Here is a 21,999-nt window from a genome sequence, read left to right as displayed (position 1 = left end):
TTTTATAATCATTATTGGAAACAACATTTGACCAAATCATCACTGCTTTCAAAAATTGTCCTCATCTCATTGATATGAAAGGTAACTTGATACTTCCAATTTTATAATAGCAGAGGAACAACACAAACATTAGCCAATCTAGTAAAGCAATAGCAGGAAAACTTCTCAGATAAAACTGAAATGTAATTTCAGTCATTTCTGAAAGGTCTAATGAAAGCACTTTAATAATGCCAACAAAATGTATACTGTTTACTTAAATGATGGAGCTTTATTTTAAAGAAATTAAAGTCACCTACCTTTTAAATATTTGAATGTGTATAAAAGATCTTGAAGCAAATTTTTATTTATGTAAATTAAAAGACAGATTTCCAGACCAGAAACACAACTTATAGGAATAAATAGGCAGAGGGAAAAATCTGGATACTTTTTTAAATAGTCTCTATTAGAACAAATAAATACTGAAAAGATAATTTGCCTTTCAAATTTTAAGAAACCCAATAACCTTTGCATTGTTTTCACTGCTATTATGTGTTTTAAAGGCTCAAAATATCCTGTTTTACAGAACATAAAAATTTTACAGGAAGAGGAAATGCATGGAAATAAAGTAAAAATATAATAGCAGTAATAATTAAGAGAATTAAATCTTTATATTTGTTTAAGTGCTCTGTGAACAGCTTTACTACTCCCTATGACAACATCAAGAATATAGAGAAGGAAGCTGATATCCAGCTGGTTTCTTAGCCAATATGCCATCCATATTTATTTATTCAAATATTTGTGGATTGCTTAGTTTTGTCAAGATATTACAAGGTAAACTGAGGTTTGCAACGATGAATAAGATAACGTCTTTGCCTTTTGGAGGGAGTGGAAAAATCACTCATCCATAATTTCAAAGGAAAAAGTTATAAACGGCATTATACAGGTAAACCTAAAATTCTGGGAAAAGTTTTGGGGAGTAGACTAAGGAAATCATATAAGGCTTCATGAAGGAGGAGGAGTACATGATCTGAACTTTGAATGGTGAGTCCAATTTAGACCTTGGTGAAGGGCATATCACACATAAAGCTATTGAAGAAAGGATAATATATGAAAAGGAGAAAATTTAGTAGGTTTAGAGTATTGGTTTCACACCAGAAAGCAGAATTCTATTGAAACCATAACCTGAAGCTTATGTGTTTTAATCTAGTACCTCTTTAAACTACCACACCATAAAGTTATCTAATGCTGTATTAAAAAACACAAACACCACAAACTTAGTGAATTATAACAATAACCATTTTTTTTTTTTTTTAAGTTCACTATCCTGGGGTTGGCAATACAGACTTGACTCAGAAGGTGGTTCTTCTGGTTTGGGCCAACCTCCAGTAATTAGTCTCTGCTTCCTCAGGAATTTGCAGGCAGCCAGCAGGTCAATTAAAGGCTGCCTAGTCTAGGATGGCCCCAGCATGGGTGCAGCTTTCTACTCCAAGTGTCTTTCGTTCTCCAACAGGCTAACCCAGGATATTCACATGAGAGCTGGACAAAGATTTAAGACAGCCAATGGAAGTAGGCTCTCACTTCCATCACATTCTCTTGGCCAAAGTAAATTCAAGAGGTGGAGAAATAGAATTAACTTCTTGATGGGAGGAACTGCAAATCCACATCACACAGCATGTAGAAACAGAAAGAATAAAAATTTGGGACCATCTGCAATCAGTCTACCACATATGCAGTTAAAAAGAAAAGTTACTTTAAAATTTTCATAAACAGTAAATTTTTCTAAGCTAGATGCTAGAGACTTTAATCCTCAGCAAGAATAGGCATTCATAAACATATAAAGGCAAACACGTACAACCAGTCTAGACTCTTATTCTCAGAAAATTGGACACTGCTTCTCTCTGCTTTATTTTACAGCTAATTTTTATCTAGCCATTGCCAGAAGCTGTAAAGGACTGGGCAGAGCATTTTGTTTCCCTTCTTCAATTCAGTGTCTTTTAACTTATCAACTGCCATTACAATAAAGGAACATCAATTAATGCTAAATTACAAAGAGATTCTTGTGGGATTGCCTATTACAGCTGCCTTGATGCCAGAACCATTCAAAGTGATGAATGTTTTACAGCGAATACCAAATACACTCATAATTATTTTGCCATTTACTGAACGTGTTGCCAATTTACCTTTGATTCTAAAGAAACCGCACATCTTTATCCACGTGAAAATAAAATCTTGTGCTCATGAGATCTACACAAAGGCCCTTTTATGTAGGTCAAAAGGATGCTTCCCCCATGCCCATTTAATATGTTTTCTCTGAAGTTCTCTATGTTGCCCTTAGGGCCATCCACATACTGGTGATAAGCATGTAACTTGCATAGCAAACTCTCTTCCTCTCAACCTCACATCACAATATTCAGAGTTCAGTATGTCCCATAATAAAATGGTATATTTTTGTATGCTCTACACATACTTCCAAGGTATTGCTTTGTGAATAGAGCCCTACAATATAGACACAGTTTACCAGGAACTTAGCATTTAAACGACTTTCATCTTGACAATGACTGACATGTCTCGCTGAGAATATTATATATTTAGAAGATTTTTTTGAAGGCTCTGTACTTAAGAATCATGTCTCATCATATTCAGTGAACTTCTGAACTAAGTCTTAAATGTTTAAAGAAGGGTCACAAAGCCGCTCTGCTACAAAAGTCTGCAACTTGCATCCAACTCATATCACACAAGTAATTCATGCATAGAATATTTTTTCTAAGTTTTCTTTCGATTAAAAAAATAACCTTCTACTTTTAGCTTTGAATATTTATTACTGAGATGAGAACTTGGGCTGAAATCAAACTACGTAGAAGACAAACTCTAGGGAGGGAAAGTACATCACATTCTTCACAAACTTTGTAAGGATTTCTTCAACACCTGCTTCTCCATTTATACAACAGATTAAGGAAGGCTAGAATCCAATTTCAAATCAAATAACCCCCATATCGATGTGCAAGATAGTTGACAGTGCACTCTCATCAACTCTGTGCTTTTCTGGTGGGTAATGTGCGCAGTGTAACTTAGAGTAGCCATTTGGCAGAAAACTGCTCAAGTCAAATTGAAATAGCCTTTTGAGCCTTGGTTAGAATGGAGAGCCATAATGTGTGCTTGTCATTTGATGAAAAATAGTGTGCTTAAATTAAAGGGAAAAAAAATCCTGTCGTCCAGATCCAAGCCTGCACAATGACACAGGTGTCAAGATCTTATTTAAAAGCGTTAAGGTACAGTACTGCTCAGCAGCACAATTTGTGGGGAAACATGGGATCATGTGCTGGGGACTGAAGATTTGCTGCCTAATACCAGCCATAGGTAGTGATAAAATATGTTTCTTCTGGATAATTACTTGCTGCTCAAGGAAAGTGGCATTTCTAAATTGATACTTCAATGCAGCATAAACAGATTATTTTGCACAGGAAGACATGGGCTAGTTTTTGTCATGTGATTAGACTCGGAATCACTCAATGCCACCTAAAACTAATTTTGTTTTATGCTTACAAAGCAATATGACTTCTCCAGAAATAAGAAAATGTCCACTTATATGGATGTAATGAATGACTTAGCCCTCAGATGGCAAAAGAAAAAAGTTTTATTTTTTAAATTTTGACTGTTTAAAAGGATTCTATGAATATTCATGCTAGATAAAGTGGTATAAATATCTAGAAATAAAAGCAATTCCATGGTATTTGATGAAGAAATAATAATTTACTTTCCAGGTACCATGCTAAAAGATTTATATGTATCTTATTTAATTCTTAAAAGTCCCTCATTAATTACATAATATTATTTTTCTCATTTTATAAGGGAGAAAATTAAGATGAAAGAGGTTAAGTGACTTCTATAAGGTCCTATAACTAGTAACTTGTGAAGCTAGACTCCAAACTCAGGTACTCTGGATTGGAAACCTGTGTTATATAACGTTATACACTTCAAATGTACACAAGTAGAATTATTAAGAAATATGTTACAAGCTTGTTATCTATGAAAATAAGCAAAAATATTATAAACAAAAAATGCTAGAAAAGATAACATTTTTTCCCACTCTCATCTTAATACCTTTGTTTCGTAAAAACTAATACACAACCATGCTAAATACTGCAAATTTGCAGTTTAAAAGAGACCCTTGCCTTTAGAGCCATAGACAACTGCCTTATATGTAACAAATTTATATATATATACACACACATATACATATACATATACACATATACATATATATAAACAAACCAATAAAAACTTGAAAGGTGGAGTAAAATATATAAGTACATTTTCACCAGCATGGAATGAAAAACGTGATACTGTCTTATTCAATATTTGAAGAAACACAATTCTGCACTCACCACCATTTCCCTTTCAGTGAAAGTTAAACTAATGGATCTTTTATTTTATCCTCAAACTTTCCAATCTCAGATGTTGTTTGAGGTGGGTGGAAGGCTGGAGTCTACTCAAGTTGCCAAGTGCTTAGAGCCCAATAGAGTAATAGAGCAAGGGAAATGGCGTTCTCAACATTCAATAAGTAGAGTGTCACTTACTGTCTCTGTTTTGGTAAGCTTTCTTGATTTCAGATGTGCTTAATCTAGTTTTATATTGATTTGGGAGAAGTGCTCACTACCTCAAGAATGAGTAGAAGAGCTTAACTGTTTCTTATACAGACTTCACAAAATATTCCTATTTCACTTTAAATCCTGTCATGTGAGGTCCTTGATATTTTCAATTTCTAATCATACCCATGATTGTGCTTTGCAAATTTGCTTGCTTTTTAGCTTTCTGCTCTGCAAGCAGTTAATTTTCAGTTTTTTCCAAACTGTCAAGTCAATTATGGTTCATTCACCCTGTTCTACTTTCCAAATTGTGTTGACTTCCTTTACAAACAAAAGAATGTTCTGCTGTCTTCTCTGCCATGACATTATCTTCATAGATTTTGCCTTATGTATATTTTTAAATTGATCGATCAAACGACCAAACAAACAAACTTTCCTGGCATGTTAGTGAAGTTTCGGAGGGACAAGAAGTAAATATATATTCAGTAAGTGAGTATGCGTTTTTCTCTAGGAATTTCCTAGAAATGATATCAAAGATAATTCATCACAGACAAAGATGTCAAATATCAGAGAAAAATTATGCCTTTAACTTGAATCAATCCCTTTGGCTAATAATGTCTCATTCAATGAGGCATCAGATTATTAATACAACAGATTTTCAAAATCAACCTTTCTAAATATTTAGTAATACCTCTTCTTCCTTTTAATCTGACTTTTATCCCATTTCTTCAAAATGTAGTTGCCACTCTGTGCCTAACTTCTTTCAGTTCTTCAAAGCTTAAGTGAATTTCTTATAATTTTTCTAGCACTCACCAGTTAAACTGCTCAAACTCCACGCCTATTCTCAGGCATTATTTTATGTATCCTCTGAACATTTGACACCTTCTGCCATGTCTCTTTGGAAGTCTTTTCTTTTTTTTTTTTCCATGACACTCTATTCCTAACTCTTATCACTGCATTTCTGCTTCTCAAATCTCTGCAATTTGCTGTCTACTTTTCTGCCACTCACTTCCTATATTAAACAAAAATCTTTGTCCTTCTAATATCAATTAGTTATTAGATTAAATATTAGGCCCTCTCATACCAATTTTATACTGTAGTCTAAATTACAATCTCTAAGCAGGTTCCTTCCAAACCCTTTTCCTTAACACCTTGGCTCACTACTTCCTTATGCTCTAGATTACCTTATCTTGCTAAATCCAACCTTGCAAATTTACCTGTGCATCATTATCTGTTTTAGATCTGGTTGGTGTACAATGGCCTCAGTATCATATTTGACAGTTGGTGCTGGCTATGAGATGTGTGGATTGAGGTGAGCGGGGCATGTATTACCAGCAAGGTTGCACAGGTTTGTTTACATAGTCGTGGTCTCAGAATTCCCAGGAGCAACATGAGAGGATATACCCCAAAGCATTAACACTTTTTAATTCTCTGCTTGCGTTGTTTGCTATTTGTCTTCCTAGTCAAAGAAAGTTAAGTGGCCAAACTTAGAGTTTACATCAGAAGAGACTAATCAAAGACCCGGATACAGGAAAGCACAAGCACACTGGAGATCATTACGGCAACGGTCTGCACCACTGTAAGGTATTTCTTCTTATGCTTAATATTGTGCCATCTTCCTAATCGCTCCACATATGAAACTTGCATATATTTTACCTCCTCCAAAGCATGCCCTGAACTTTCCCACTCCCAGTCTTAGTTCGTGGACTCCCAGAGGTTTGTTTTAAAGATGCAGTTTCCAGTGTCTCACTCACATCTTTCAATCCATAATCTCAAACCTAGATCTCAGAAATAGACAATTTTGACTAGGTCCATAGAATATTCTCATGCACAATATAGTTTGAAGCCAGGAAAACTTTAAAAATATAATCTATGCATAATATTTTTGACAACCTTGAGACTCAGAGATCTTTAGGCGATCTATTGATGTTCCTCAGGGAATGCATAAATCTCTTAAGATAGCAAACATTGTGAATGTGGGTATAAAGATCTTTTCAGTGTCCCTCATTTGCATCTGGCCTAGCCCGATTCATCTGTATCGCCATTCCTCAGTTGGCTTTTCAGGCTCAATAATCCACCAAAGCTTATCTGTTTACAAGTTTAGAACAATGTTGTAGAGAACTCTAGCTTTATTAGATTCCTTACCTCATGTCTTCTTCCTTGCCCTTCCCACTTTAGTACTCAATCACAAAACCATCTTACATTTATAAAGGAATTGAAGTTGCAAAGTGCTTCTATGTGTATTAACTCATTTGATTCTCAAAAACCTCTTTGTAAAGAATTAAAGTAATTATAAGTACAGATACTCATTGACTTATGATGGGGTTACATCCTGATAAACCCATCATAAGTTGAAAATATGAAGTCAAAAATGCATTTAATACACCTAACCCACTGAACAGCATAGCTCAGCCTAATCTACCTTAAACATGCTCAGAAAAATTTCATTAGCCTACAGTGGGGCAAAATCATCTAACACAAAGCCTATTTTATAATAAAGTGTTGAATATACTATAAAATTTGTTAAATACTGTACTGAATGTAAAAAATCTGAATGATTTTATGGGTACTTGAAGTATAGTTTCCACTGAATGCATATTGCTTTCGCATCATGGTAAAGTAAAAAATTCTTAAGTGGAAGTGCTGTAATTTGTGGAATATCTGCATTCTATTTTATAAGCAAGAAACTTAAAGCTTTGTAACCAGTTGGCAATAGAGTCAAAAAAACTCAAGTCTCTTGACTTTGTTAGCACATGACTGCTAAACCCTATGGTCTGACTTGAGTCTTTAAAATTTAAACCTATCTCAAAAGTTTTTATTTTTCAAATACGGGAAAACACCGGGGGGAAATTAAAATTACAACATTAACACTTAGCTTTCTGTTCTAAATTTGAGATAGTCCACTTTGAGAAATGTATGCTGAAATTTATCATCTACTGTGAAGGATAGTTGATAACAGAAGTTTCAAAGCAAAGCAATTGCTGCACAGAAAAAATGCATTAAAACTTATGATATTAAATGTATGGAAAGGGCTGGGTGTTTCTGAGGTTTGAAAGTGTCTCTGTTCTGACACTACTTCTGTTCTGTTTACAAAGAAAAGAACAAAATAATTGCCTACAAGTGGAACTTGCTGGACTGTATCCAAAAGCGTATGAAGCATGCTATGAATCTACATCAACTGTACAAACAATTCAAAAGGATGGTTTTTTACCCAAAGGGCTGCATGTTAGGCTGCAAGTAAAGCTTAGTCAAGCAGGCAGCAAGTGGATTTGTTGGTCTCTCGTTAGCGCAACTACACTCTTCTTCTTGTCTTGGGATAACAGTATGCGAAATTCTACTGGAAACCATGTTTCTATAAACTTTGAAAAAAAAGATATCGATTGGCATTTCTTGGGCTGCTTACAGTTAGGAATTATATATTTGACAAATGAAAAATCACAAAAAGTCACGTAGGAGGATAGGCACCTGGTAGCTCTACTCAAACACTCCAATATCGGCTAAGAAGAAAAAAACCTGAGCATACGTGCTAAAGGAGTTTCAATATGCACTGATTTGTCTACGATACTGTGATATTAAATCTGTGATCTTAGAAGTAGCACTTAGATCTTAACATCAACAAATATTTCATGAATTGTTGAGAAATAAATAGGTGAGATAGAGACAAAATTTACTTCATATAGTAATTAAATACAGGGGTCAACGATGTCTTGAACTCTAGTCTAGGGCATGCCATCAGGGGTGACTTTTATGTGCAGAAGACTCTGGTACACAGGCTATATCTGATCCAATAAGGCATTGCATTTTCACTGTGTTCAGGAGTTTTCCTTTTAAAAACAGTAATTCTGGCAATATAGGGCCTCTATTTCCTCTGTGGTGAAGAATGAGTGCTTCAGTTTGCCGGAATTCCCCACCCAGCCTGCTTCTCTCATTTAAGTTTGCCGAGCTCCTATGTCTTATTCATACTTTTTTTTATCCTTGACTTAAGATACTTAGAGATCCAAGTGCCCTAGCATTTTTTTCCTTTCATCCATATAACGTAGTTGGTAAAAGATTGTTACAAAGATTGATTTGAAAATAAGAATGTGTATGTATAATGATTAAGTTACAAGATATCAATCATCATGTTGGAAATTAAGGCAAAGACTGGACAAAAACTTACAAAAGAATGGTTAAATACAATATGAGATATCCATAAAATAAAATACAACACAGCCTTAAAATGATTTTTTCAAAGGAACATTTGTCGACAGGAAAAGTTATTCTTGAAATACTGTTGAATGAAAGGCTACCGAGAATACGTGGGGTTTCGATAGTATGCTGGAGCCAACTCATACTAACACATAAGAACTAGTTGTGCACATCTCGTCCCCTTCTTCAGTGACTTAGTGACTTTACATTGACAGCTTTAAATCAACTGTGCTGAATGTATTTACACCACAGAAATTGCCAAATGCTTCAAATAGGGCTTCATTTTACTTCTTTTTCTGGAGAGTTTGTCATTAAACATTTACTAGTACACCACTGGGCATTATCAAATGTATATATATGTATATATATATATTCACACACACACACACATATATATGTATTTTTTTAAAGTTAGGAAGATATATATGAACACAAGAAAAGGGTGAAGGCAGAACACCCTTCTCTAAAATATTAATAGTGGTTGTTTGTAAGGGTGGAGTTATGTTTTCTTTTTCTGCTATTTGCTTGTCTTTTCTAGGTTTTCTTCAACAAATGCATGTCTTTTGTAATTCTGTAAAGTAATGCAATATGTTTAAATAACAAGTACTCCTTTTATAGCAAACTTACTAAAAGGCAACTATTTACCTAGTAGTTATTTCTACATTTATAAATTTGTCAAATTCTGTCACACCCTTGAAAACGCCTCAGATTTATCTAGGAATTAAAAAATCACAATCCGCTTTCACCTATTGCTCTGAAAATTTTCAGTAACACCTAAAATTCAATGGATCAGCTGTAAGGAGGGAAAGGCTACAGAGGATAAAGAGAACATTCTTCTCTCAACAGTGCTCAGGGCTCTGAGAGAGTCTGGTTTTGGAAAAAAGTCCTAGCTCTATTAATCAGAATGGTTTTAGATAACCTGGAAGTGCTGGAATTGGCCTAGTTTCAAGATTTTTGGAATGTATCAGACCAGCAACACTGGCACTACCAGGTGGACAAAGGTAGTCAGGATAGAACACGCATAAGCATTTGCATTATTTTAGTAAGTTTTGTGATGGCTTCCTGCCTGATTACTTCTGACATCAGTATAGAGTTGGAGTCTAGTATGTCCTCTGCTAGACTTGGACTTGATAACTCAGTGTATGTTGTGTATTAACTATATGCCCAAGTTCCTATATCTAAATGCAAATTTGTTAGAGTTTTCCTTATATAGTTCTCCTTCTTCTTCTCCTTCTCCTTCTCCTTCTCCTTCTCCTTCTCCTTCTCCTTCTCCTTCTCCTTCTTCTCCTTCTCCTTCTCCTTCTCCTTCTTCTTCTTTTTTTTTTTTTTTGAGACAGAGTTTTACTCTTGTTGCCCAGGCTAGAGTGCAATGGCACCATCTCAGCTTATCGCAGACACTGCCTCCCAGGTTCAAGCGATTCTCCTGCCTCAGCCTCCCAAGTAGCTGGGATTACAGGCATGCGCCACCACGCCTGGCTAATTTTCTACTTTTAATAGGGACAGGGTTTCTCTGGTCAGGCTGGTCTTGAACTCCTGACCTGAGGTGATCCGCACGCCTCAGCCTCCCAAAGTGCTGGGATTACGGGCGTGAGCCACCAAGCCTGGCTATCTAGTTCTTAAATACAAATATATTGGGGCGAGGAAAAGTGATCACAGGTGCCCTGAAAACCTTTTAAAAATGCCTTTAAAGTAACATATCCAGTTAAAAAATTTCAAAAGTTTTGTGTGCTAATATGTGTGTGTGTCTGTGTGTGTAAATCTTTCTCTATTGCTAGAAGTGTGTAGAAGTAGAGAAAAACTGGTAATAGTTTTAAGCAAGGTGAAAAACATGACATCTTTATTTAGAATCTTGATACTATAAGCCTTTTTTTCCCTGTTGGGTAAGAACTCTTACATTTTTGAATTTTTACTTTCACTAATCTAAATTCAACCTTCAGAGAATTAGCCTTAAATTTGTATCCCTGAAATGCTCTCTAGTGGCTGGCATGGGAGTTCACAGTCCTGTGCACTAGTGGTTCTTAAATAACCTCAGGGAATTCTTGTTTGTTTGCTTGGTTCTTACTGTTTGGCTAAAATTTCTTATAGAAATTATTTTATCTTTCTGTATTTCCTATTTGGTTTTCATTGACTGTACTGCTTTTTGCCTCTTGTCATAATTATCCGTAATGTTGAGTCAATTTTGAAAGTAAGCTCAGCTTTGCCCTAGAGGTGGCAGAATTTCTGTGGTGGGTAAGTGAAATGATTGCTCCATATAACTTTATAAAGTGTAAAGACCTCTGAGATGAAAGGAGCTATATAAATGTAAGGCTGTCATTTTAAATTGCCATTACCGTTTGAAATTCTCGAGAGAAGCATTACTGAAATCTGGCGTATGCACCATATTAGATTGCTTAATATCATTAAACCATGTGCAGCAAATGAAAATACCAATTTCCTCTCATATGTAGCTCATGTTTAAGTCTGCATATCTAAAGTTAGCATGTTTCTCAGATCATTCTAGCATTTTAATACTCACTGAAGGGAGAAGGAACTAACAAAATATGAAGACAATGATGTTTCTCTTGCCTGGTGATTGCTTGTTTGTGTAGGTTTGCATGTGAAGACAGAAACAGATTTGAGACATTAAATGAAAGGAGACATATACCCGAGAAGGTTTGATACGATCAGCAGAGAAGCATGGACAGAAACATATAAAACATATCACTATATGATTTATATTTAGCTTTGGCAATAAGGAATCCACAAACATACATTTACAACAGCAGAAAGGCATTGAAAGAACAGAAAAATTACTGACAGTGAAAATGATCTGCTCTCTAACGTGAGACAAGCTGTTCTTGTTTCCGTTTGCAAGTTTGTTATAGGAAAGGCGAATGCTCCGTATTATTGGAACCACGAACAACCTAGCAAGACTGAAATGCCAAGAAATAAGCAAGTGAGAGCGAGGCATCAGTGGCAAATTGGAATCTAAGGCCTTTTGTGCTTGTTAAATGGTGGAATGATTATAATTGGAAAAAGTGATGTGCATTAGTTCTGAGTGAATGTACAAGAAATGACAAGCGTGTAACTTAATGATTACTTCACAACACTCAGGACTGCCTTCTAGTCTCGCACCGAAGAGTTCAGCCCTACAGCAGAGAAAGCCACATGCTTTCTCCTCCTATTCATGAGTATTCTCCACAGGTCACATGGAAATAACCCTGAAGTGATAAGTCTTGGTTTAGGAAGTCTGTTGCTTAAACTAGTGTAAGTCATTGTGACAAAGAATGGTGGGATATATTTTTTCTTTTCCTTGCAAACCATTACAATCACTGGCAAGCAAATGGGCAGGACCTTGTTTTAAAGGAAATAGTATATGTTTACTCTCCCAGGGGAAGGAAGGATATAAAAAAGTTTTCTGACAATCAAATCTAATATTCAGATGAGTGAGAGTGTATCATCTTTCTCTTCTCTTCGTACTATGTCTATGCAGTATGATTTCATAATAGCTTCAGAAATACATTTTTATTTTCTCTGAATGAGAAAATCTGGACTGACTGGAAACATTCATCTGATGAAATAACTCATGAAATGTTGGGATCCTGCGGCTCTTACTAGTGTAAACTTTTTAAAAAGTAATTTTGCGGAGATTGTCAGTAGAAAGGGAGGTTGGCTACAAAGAAGCAGAAAAGGGATTGAGGGGGTGATGATGAAACCGTTCTGTATCGTAATTGTGGTGGTGGCTACACAACTCTTTATGTGTTCATCAAAATCATGGAACTGAATACCACCACAAAGAGTGAATTTTACTGTATGACAGTTAAAAACTGAAAAGGTGAAAAAAATAATTTTCAAAATATCTTTACATTGAGAAACATTGTTGCAATTTTTACAACCTGAAACACAAATAATAACAATATAAATGTTAATAATAGTCAATCAAATTATTCACTTTGATTTTTATATGAAAGTGTTAACATGCAGTCTCTGTTTCATTTTTTTCTTGAGGACTGGTTCTGGAATTTGCATCTTAGTAAGCTTGCCTGGATGACATTTTCCTAAAACCCAAAGTCTACCGGTAGTTATAAACACAGCTTAGAGACTGGGATAAATTTGAGAAAAACATTACTTACGAGAGGAAAATATTATATAAGTGACAGATGTATAAAATTATTTCACATGTCATGTAAAGGTTGAGGGTTATTCAAGGGTTGTACTTACAGCTTGTGTACATTAGGGGTACCTCACAAATACTCACATTGAAGTACCTTCACTTGTCACTAGATGGTGTGTGTTGTGACACAGTCAAATCATGCCTCATTGAGGCCTACTTTGGATCTAGTCTAGCGAGGAATCCTAAACTAAAACCCAGGAAAGTCATAGTCATATTGTACTCTCCTTAATTAAAGTTACATATACCTATATATTTTTACAAACATATCTACAACCACATATCATCTCTAAAATGCTTTGCAAACATTTTGAAAAGATGTTCTCTTCCATTACTTTGAAAGGCTCAATAATGTTCTGTGTTGCGAAGTTTCACAAGAAAGTTCTTTATTATCTTTTTTTGGAATGTAATCTTCATTTAGATATATGATTTACTGTGGAAGGGTTTAATAAGAGAGCTTTTTTTTTTTTAACATCTATTAGTAGGATGGAGCAAAGATAGTTACAATGAAGAATATATTATCAAGACCACCGTGAAGGTAATATCCTGCATACTGAGTCTAATCACCCATTTAAGTTAAAGTAAGAGTTGTTAAGAATATAGAGAATTGCATTCTAATGATTAGCGACGAGAATCACCTAGATAATGAAATTAGTATTGAGAAACATATTTTTAGGCAGAATGATTATCCTGGGAGATTGATTAAAAGGATAATTGAAGAACAACGTAACCTTTTTCATCGTTATCAGGTTGAACTTGTTTAAGGTAATTTATCATAATAGTGTAGCTATGCCAAATCACAAAAGGACTGACCACTGTTGGAAAAGATGTTTATTATATATTAGTCCAGATAAGTTGTCATACCAATGAAATATCTCCAATAAAAAGGTGGAGAATAATAAGTTTAGCTGAACAATATCTCAAACTATCTCGATAACTTTCTAGAAGCAGCTGAAATGTAAAAGTAGTTTGCAATGTACAAAAAGAGGGTTGCTAACAAGGAATCACAATTTAATGTCTCAGTCTTTTAGTAACAACAGAAGAAGCTGCTGGTTCAATCTTCTTGGACTATTAACGAGGACTGCATGATAATAATTTCCTTTCTTGCATATAAAACAAAAATCTAGTTCTCACTTTTCATCAGTTTTATAAATGGGTTGACAGAGGAATTAATTAACTAATTAAAACTGGAACATAACAAATGGCAGGGCTTCCTTTGCAAAAATTTGCATTGGCCTTATACCTTTTCTCACCAAGCTTCTTGCCACTTTTAATTTCGGATAATTAAATTGCTATAATTTCTATGTTTCTTTTTACATTTCTGGTTTTCAAATTAACATATAGTAAAATTGACATTTTTCTTTAAATTTTTTTTTTTTTTTTTTTTTTTTTGTTGAGACGGAGTCTCGCTCTGTCACCCAGGCTGGAGTGCAGTGGCGCGATTTCGGCTCACTGCAAGCTCCGCCTCCCGGGTTCACGCCATTCTCCTGCCTCAGCCTCTCCAAGTAGCTGGGACTACAGGCGCCCGCCACCACGCCCGGCTAATTTTTTTTTGCATTTTTAGTAGAGACGGGGTTTCACCGTGGTCTTGATCTCCTGACCTCGTGATTCGCCCGCCTCGGCCTCCCAAAGTGCTGGGATTACAAGCGTGAGCCACCGCGCCCAGCCGACATTTTTCTTTAAATTAATACTTTTCTTAACTTTTAAGTTCGGGGAACATGAGCAGGATGTGCAGTTTTATTGCATAGGTAAATGTGCCATGGGGGTTGGTTGTGCAGATTATTTTGTCACCCAGGAATTAGAGAATTTATTAGGGAGAAATGGGTTACATGATTACAAGGAGAAGTCCCATAATAGGCCATCTGCAAGCTGGGGAAAGAGCGAAGCCAGTCGTGACTCAGTCCAAGTCTGACAGCCTCAAAATCAGGAAAGCTGATAGTGCAGCTTTCCGTCTGTGGCAAAGGCCTAAGAATCCCCAGTAAATCAATGTTGCAAATCCCAGAGTCCAAAGACTGAAGAAGAGCCTGGAGTGTGAGGTCCAACGGCCCATATGGGAAATGGTATTTTTCCCATTCCATGTTTTCTAATCAAGAGGTTTGAATGAATATAGGTATATTTCTTTACATTTTGCCAATCTCTCTGGAGATATCCTGTAGAGCAGGAGTCCCCAACCCCCAGGCCGCAGACTGATAAGGGTCCATGGCCTGTTAGGAACCAGGCTGCACAGTGGGAGGTGAGCCCCGAGCCAGCAAGCATTACCACCTGAGTTCTGCCCCTGTCAGACCAGCGACAGCATTAGATTCTCTGAAGAGTGCAAACGCTATTGTGAACTGCGCATGCGAGGGATTTAGATTGCACACTCTTTATGAGAATCTAACTAATGCCTGATGATCCAAGGTGGAACGGTTTTATTCTGAAGCCATCCACTCCCCGAACCTCCAATCCATGGAAAAATTGTCTTCCATGAAACTTGTCCCTTGTGCCAAGAAGGTAGAGGACCACTTCTCTACAGATAACCTCCTATCCAGCTACGATTAATTAGACAAGGTGTGGGCTCCTGACACAGGGCCATCATGTAACCTTACTCCTTAGGGTAGAATTAATTGGCTCAAAGATAAAACTCTAAAGAATGCTGGGCTATCATAGGCTTTTGTAAGGTTTTGTTTTATGATTTTGTTCAAATAAGAATCAGGCAAGTATATTCAGTTCTTGTCTCCCAGTGAAACTATGTAGCCTTAGAGGAGTGGACATGTCCTCTCACATATGGAAGAAATAGCATGGTAGGAGGAAAAAGAAAGTCAAATAATGTGTACTGGGAGCAAAAGGTTCCTAATACCACTTGTCCCTATGTGTCGGCTGCTATCTATTGGTTTAAATGTGTAAACTCATATGTCTCCCTTTTGCATGGGTGAATTTTCTTTGGCTTTCAGTCACTTGCATCAAGAAGGAATACAAATAATACTTAGAATCTTGTTTTGTGCTGTTTCTGAGATAGCAAGAAGCTCTCTATTAAATGATGCAGTGAAAGAGTAATAAACGACTAATAAGAGTACAACTACACTTATTGTAAATATTTATCTTTTATGCTTTCATTTTATTGTATGTATAATACAGTATTATTATATCCCATGATATATATTATATTTTGCCTATTTCTGTAACGCCTTAAGATTGTATTCTTAATGATGTTTATTAAGCACATAAGCTCCAAGAAGGTAAAACATGAAAATGCTAAAATTACTCTTTATAGTGGCTATTCATACTCTTGAGGATGCTTATTGTTGGAGAAAACATTGTGGAGAACAGCAAAGTTTCAATTCTTAGTCTAACAAATATTTACTATGTACCTACTCTGTGCCTGACAGGTGTTAAGCAACATAGAAAAGATTATTGCATTAGGGAAATTATAATCATGTTCTATAAGGCAATAAATGAGTAAGCAATAAATAAACTAGATTATTTCAAATGTGACTAAGTGCTATGAAGGCCAGATATGACAGAGACCTAATGTGACAGAGAGTAATGGAAATGGAAGAGTTTTGGACTGGAAAGTGAGGAAAGGCTTCTTTGAGGAGGAGAAAGGCAGGCAGGCAATGGAATGGTGAGAAGGAGCTAGTCTTTGGAAGAGCATGCAGATCCCGAAGCTGTAATGAACTTGGTATTCTGGGGAAACAGAAAGCTAGAGAGGCTGAATTATACTAAAGGAGGAGGAGTGTGATACAACTTAATAATACTATAGCTGGTCCCTGGACTAATAGAGGAGAGAAACTAAGAAGAAATTTGAGAAATAAGGATGCCCCTGAGCACTCCTAAAAAGATTCTTTGATTAAGTGAATCTGAGACCGATAGAGAATAGAAAAAAAATCATTCTTAGTTATGTGTTTTCATCTTCCTATAGTTGGGATTGTCTTCCAATTATAAAATTAGCAGCTCTTTGTCAAAAGCTTTATCTGCTTGGAAACATTTTATAAACACCTCCCAGTGTTCTTTACATCACCTAAATTGTCCTCAAATATCCTCAACATCATGTAAAACATTATGTTATTCTGTACTTCTTTACCATAACTTGCTAGAATCCTGATAGAGACAGAGTCCTAAAGTCTAAGAATGTCAAGGTGGGAAGGAAGCTTGATCGGCTGATCTTGTGTTTGTCAATGAGGGGCATGCATCAGAATCCCTTACGGAACCTTTTAAGATTATGCAACTGAGCTCCACTTTCTAAGACTATGATTCAGACAACCTAGGCATGAGATCTAGTAGTGTATACAGCAATTAAAGAGTTTTAAAGCTAGAAGTGTTACATATTCCTAATTGAGAGGCTCATTTTTCAGTAATAAAAAGAGCAACCAGAGTTAGAACCAGAACTTTTACCTTCTGATTTTGAAGTTTTCATCACTTCTCCCCAAATTGTATATTTTATTCTTCCTAACATAGCCTGTATTGAATAGTTACAAAAAATGGACTTACGTCCCAAAGATTCCCACTTTAATTTTCTTTAGCATCTTTGGATCATGCAATTTTAGAGTTAGAAATCTTTGCAACATCAGTTATCAGTGCAGGCAGTCAAAGAGAAGAAATGAAGAAAAAGGACTTGAGTAGTCCAAATAGATGAAATTATTTCCCATGGTCATGCAGGTTTCCCTTAGGCCTACTCTAGGCTTTTGACCACTTTTGTAACTTTTCATAATGACCCAGTGTAGAGAAAAACACGACATATATTTGACTAGTATGGAAACATTTGTGGATTGAGGAGGTGGAGAAGAAATGGTGTTTACCCTTCAACAAAACCTAATTATAATTATGCTTATTAGTTAATGTGCATAATGCCATTCTTCTTTTACCTAGACAGGGACTAAACATTAATTTTTTTCTGAATGAATAATTCTCACCTTGTGTCTGAATATTTAAAGTGACTTAAAACATAGAGGGTTTTCTATGCTTGACCAATTTCCTAGTCTCTTTTTGGCTGTCAGCTGTCCCTGCCTCTGAGAAATGAAGTATAAAAGCAGCTAAGAGTCTGCTCATTCCTCTGAAGCCAGAGGTAGAAGCTATTTGGAAGACATTTTGTTTCATCTCTTTTTAAACTTCTTTAAAAATATTTCTAGAGAGGGTAGCTAATAATAAGATAGGTAGGTGGACGCCAGGGAGTTAACTAAAATGTTCAGAATAGCACTGAGTACAATCACATTTAAAAATAGAGAGAACAAGCCAGGAACAAAACCTCACTAACTCAGTATATCTAGTTCAGACGTGGCTAATGTCCCTATTTAGCATTTTCAAGTTGCTCACATTTTCCTCACCAAACTAAGAATGCGTCTCTAGCACTGTGGAGCCTGCCAAGTCCAAGGACATGGGAATGTGAATTATCAAACAAGCTGGGGATGAAAGGTGCTGAAATCATCTTTTTAGAATATTGCCAAAAAGCAGCTTGAGTTTTTAGGGTGCTAATTGCTGAAATATGTTTTAACTTCCGAATTCATTCTAAGCTTGTGACCCACTAACCAAAAAGTAAGAAGGATGTTGTCAAAAAAAAAAAAAAAAAAAAATTTAAAGCACAGCAATAAGAGGGAGCAGGGTAAGGAAGGCCTCCTGGAAAGCCACGTTATACCAAAAGAAGTGTATTTTATATGTGCCATATGGCCACGCAATCATAATTGACCACCACAGTAATTCAGTCCTTTACTGATTTTCTCAGCCTATGTCTTTTCTGAACAGGCACAGGTTAGCCACGATCTTGAAAGTGAGGCAATTTGATAGCCAATTTGAATTCATTGTTCTTCTTATTACTGTATCTCTTATTTAACTTTTCTCAAAAGTTATATATGCCTGTTACCTCATTTCAACCTCACAATAATTTATTAGAGCAAGTAAATGTCTCTATGTTTTTCTGCAGATGAAACTGAGGCACACAGAGCTGGAATAAGTTGCCTTAAAAATAATATCTCCTGTTAGGGGCAGAATCTGAGCTGAACCGGAATCTCTTGCCTCACTGTGAGACTATTCCAATCCACCCCACTGTCACTAGCCTTAAAGGTTCCAGGAATATATTACAAAAAGAACTTGGAGAAGTTTATTTTGATTTTTGAAAGAAAGCTCCAGCTAAATGATATTTCTGAAGTAGTTTATTAGACAGCTCTGTGAGAAAGCAGCAGTACCAGATAAGGGTCTCTTTCAGTATTATGAATTTAATATCATGGAGGGATTTGCAGGATGAAATTATCCAGATTCACTGCAGACACATGCAGGCAGTCACTAAATATATGAATTAATGCTCAGCTCTGGATTGAGTGGATATAAATCGAAGTGTTACTAGTCAAATATACTTGAATGCCTTATTTCTGTTTAATTTATTGGAGAAGTTTCATTTTAAATGTGACATTTCCTCATAACACTTTCTAAAAATGACTTCTGAGGCATTTTCACACACAAGATATGGTACTGGAACTTCACTTTGAAAAACACTCTTTCTAAAGCAAAACTTTAGAATTGATTAGTTAAAATAATATATGAAAGGACAGAGCCAACTCCCAATTACCAATAGTAATTAACTTTGTATATTTGTAAGATCTGTGTTTAAATTTTTTTCCAAAGATAGAGACTCTGTTATTTAGCTAAAAAAAAAAAACAAAGGTAGGAAAAATAGCTGGTTGAGAGATCTCTATATGTTCACACTTTGATCTACCCTTTCTGCTCCCAATACATAATACCAGGTAAAATTTGAAAGGAGAAGACCAAAATATATATCTCTGCTTTAAAAGAAGACAAACACGGCTGGGCGCAGTGGCTCACGCCTGTAATCCCAGCACTTTGGGAGGCTGAGGCGGGTGGATCACAAGGTCAGGAGATCGAGACCATCCAGGCTAACACGGTGTAACCCTGTCTCTACTAAAAATACAAAAATTAGCTGGGCGTGGTGGTGCATGCCTATAATCCCGGCTACTCGGGAGGCTGAGGCAAGTGAATCGTTTGAACCCGGGAGGCTGAGTTTGCGGTGAGCTGAGATCGTGCCACTGCACTCCAGCCTGGGCAACAAGAGCGAAACTCCAACTCAAAAAAAAAAAAAAAGACAAACACTTCTTGGAGACAGCGGAACAGAAATGCAAACTGATGAGTAGAACTGAGGCCTGTTGAACTTAGGAGTTCAGGTACAGGGGAATAAGGTGGGTTAAAAGTGTTTCATCTGGGGTAATAACAGGACATGGGAAGTAGATTCACTGCTTCAAGCCAGGAGCTTAGGCAGGAGCCCACTGCCCCATTCATAAAATGAGGCTAAAAAGAAAAAAAAAAAAAATAGAAAAGGACTGTTGCTACACACTTCCCGAGGAGACAGGAGGGCACAAATGGAGTCCCAAGATCAGGAATGAACAAAACTGTGTACCTTCTCCTTGGACATATCTACTATGCCCTTAATATCTCCACCGACCAGGTACATGCAAGGATCATTGAAATACTTGGTTCCAGATCAGAAATCCAAGGAATTGTAGGGGGTCAACCATAAAAACAATTAGAAAGGTAAATGAGGATGGGTGCATAAGAAGCTTAAGGAAGAAAACAAAGTTAACAAAATAGTTTCAACACAAAATAAGTCAGAAAACAAACATCCCAAACATATAAAATCATCTAAGTTTAAAAGAGATTTTTAAAATGCTAAAGTATTTGATCAGAAACTCTGAAACGTTACTACATAATGTATCATCCTTGGACTAGAAACGTCAATAACACCTGTGAGTTTGTCAGAAATGCAGAATCTCAGGCCTCAGCTCAGACCTACTCAAAGTCCACATTTTAACATAACCACCAGGCAACTCATATGTACATTAGTGTTGGAAAAATGCTGCTAGAGAAGATAATATATTTGTTAAATTGTCTGACAAATACTTTAACATAAATATCACTACATTTCTCTGAGAGATGAAGGAAATAAGTTTCACTTAAAAAAGAGCAAGTAATTAAGAAACAAAAAGAGGCAAACATGAGATAGTTGCTGGTGGATAAAAAGAACCAGGTCAGAGTCTTGAAAGTCAGAATTACAGTCTCTGGGGGAAAAATCAATAGCTTGTATGTACTGTTAATAGATATAAGTGAAAAACGTTAGTGAAATTTATGAATTAAATACTGTTATAGGGTATTTATGCGAACATAGTCTGAGAGAGAAAGAGAGACAGAGAAGTTGAAATACGTAGACTGAAAAACTCAAAACTCCAATTTATACCTAAAGTTCTAAATGAGACTGAAAGGAATGGTAAGAGTATTATGTTTTGAAGTTATAATTTTTTAGAATCAAAAATATATATATAAGACTTCACATTGAGAATATATCCTGAGTACTAAGTAGAATAAATAAAATGAATCCACATTTAGAAACATTGCAGTTAATCTTCAGAACATCAGTGATAATGAGCAAATCTTAAAAACAATGAAGAAAAGAGAGATGATCTAAATAGAAATAATAGCCTACAACATGTGAGTCATCACCAAGACACACAAAAGAGTAATAGCTTCCACGTGCTAAGGTAACACAACTGATGCCGGTTGGAGAGGATTTCATTATTGTCTTCATTTTTCATTCTTTCCTCTAACCATGCCCTGGGCCATGTACCTTTGCAGTTTGTCTCAGTAAACAGAAGGAGTATATTTCCTTGGTCCTTGACTTTGGGTACAGCCATGTAACTTCATTTGGCCAAAAGGCTGAATTGGAAGTGACAGCATGCCACTACGAAGCCTGGGTTTTAAGGGGACTTGCTTGCTCTTATGTGTTCCTCTCATATTCATGGGATAAACATGTCTAAGCTCTCCTGCTGGTCATACAAGGAAGATGAGGGACATAGGAAATACACGAAGTAGAATAGCCCCAACTAAGCCACCTGACCTTCAGATGCATGAGCTAAATAATTGGTTATTGTTGAGACTGTGTGTGTATGTTACACTGTAACAGCAAACCAATATACCCATTTAATTATATAATTGAAGAATATGCACAAAATAATGACATTTTGCGTGGCAAATAGTTTCTCAATCATAGACCCTTACCAAAAGTACTATTGAAGTAGTGGGATGGAAAAAAATGATTTAAAAAGGTAAAAGAAAGTGAAACCA

Source organism: Hylobates moloch, unplaced genomic scaffold (assembly GCF_009828535.3).
Source record: "Hylobates moloch isolate HMO894 unplaced genomic scaffold, HMol_V3 SCAFFOLD_1, whole genome shotgun sequence".
Lineage (NCBI taxonomy): Eukaryota > Metazoa > Chordata > Mammalia > Primates > Hylobatidae > Hylobates > Hylobates moloch.
Note: the sequence above shows the minus strand (reverse complement) of the source record.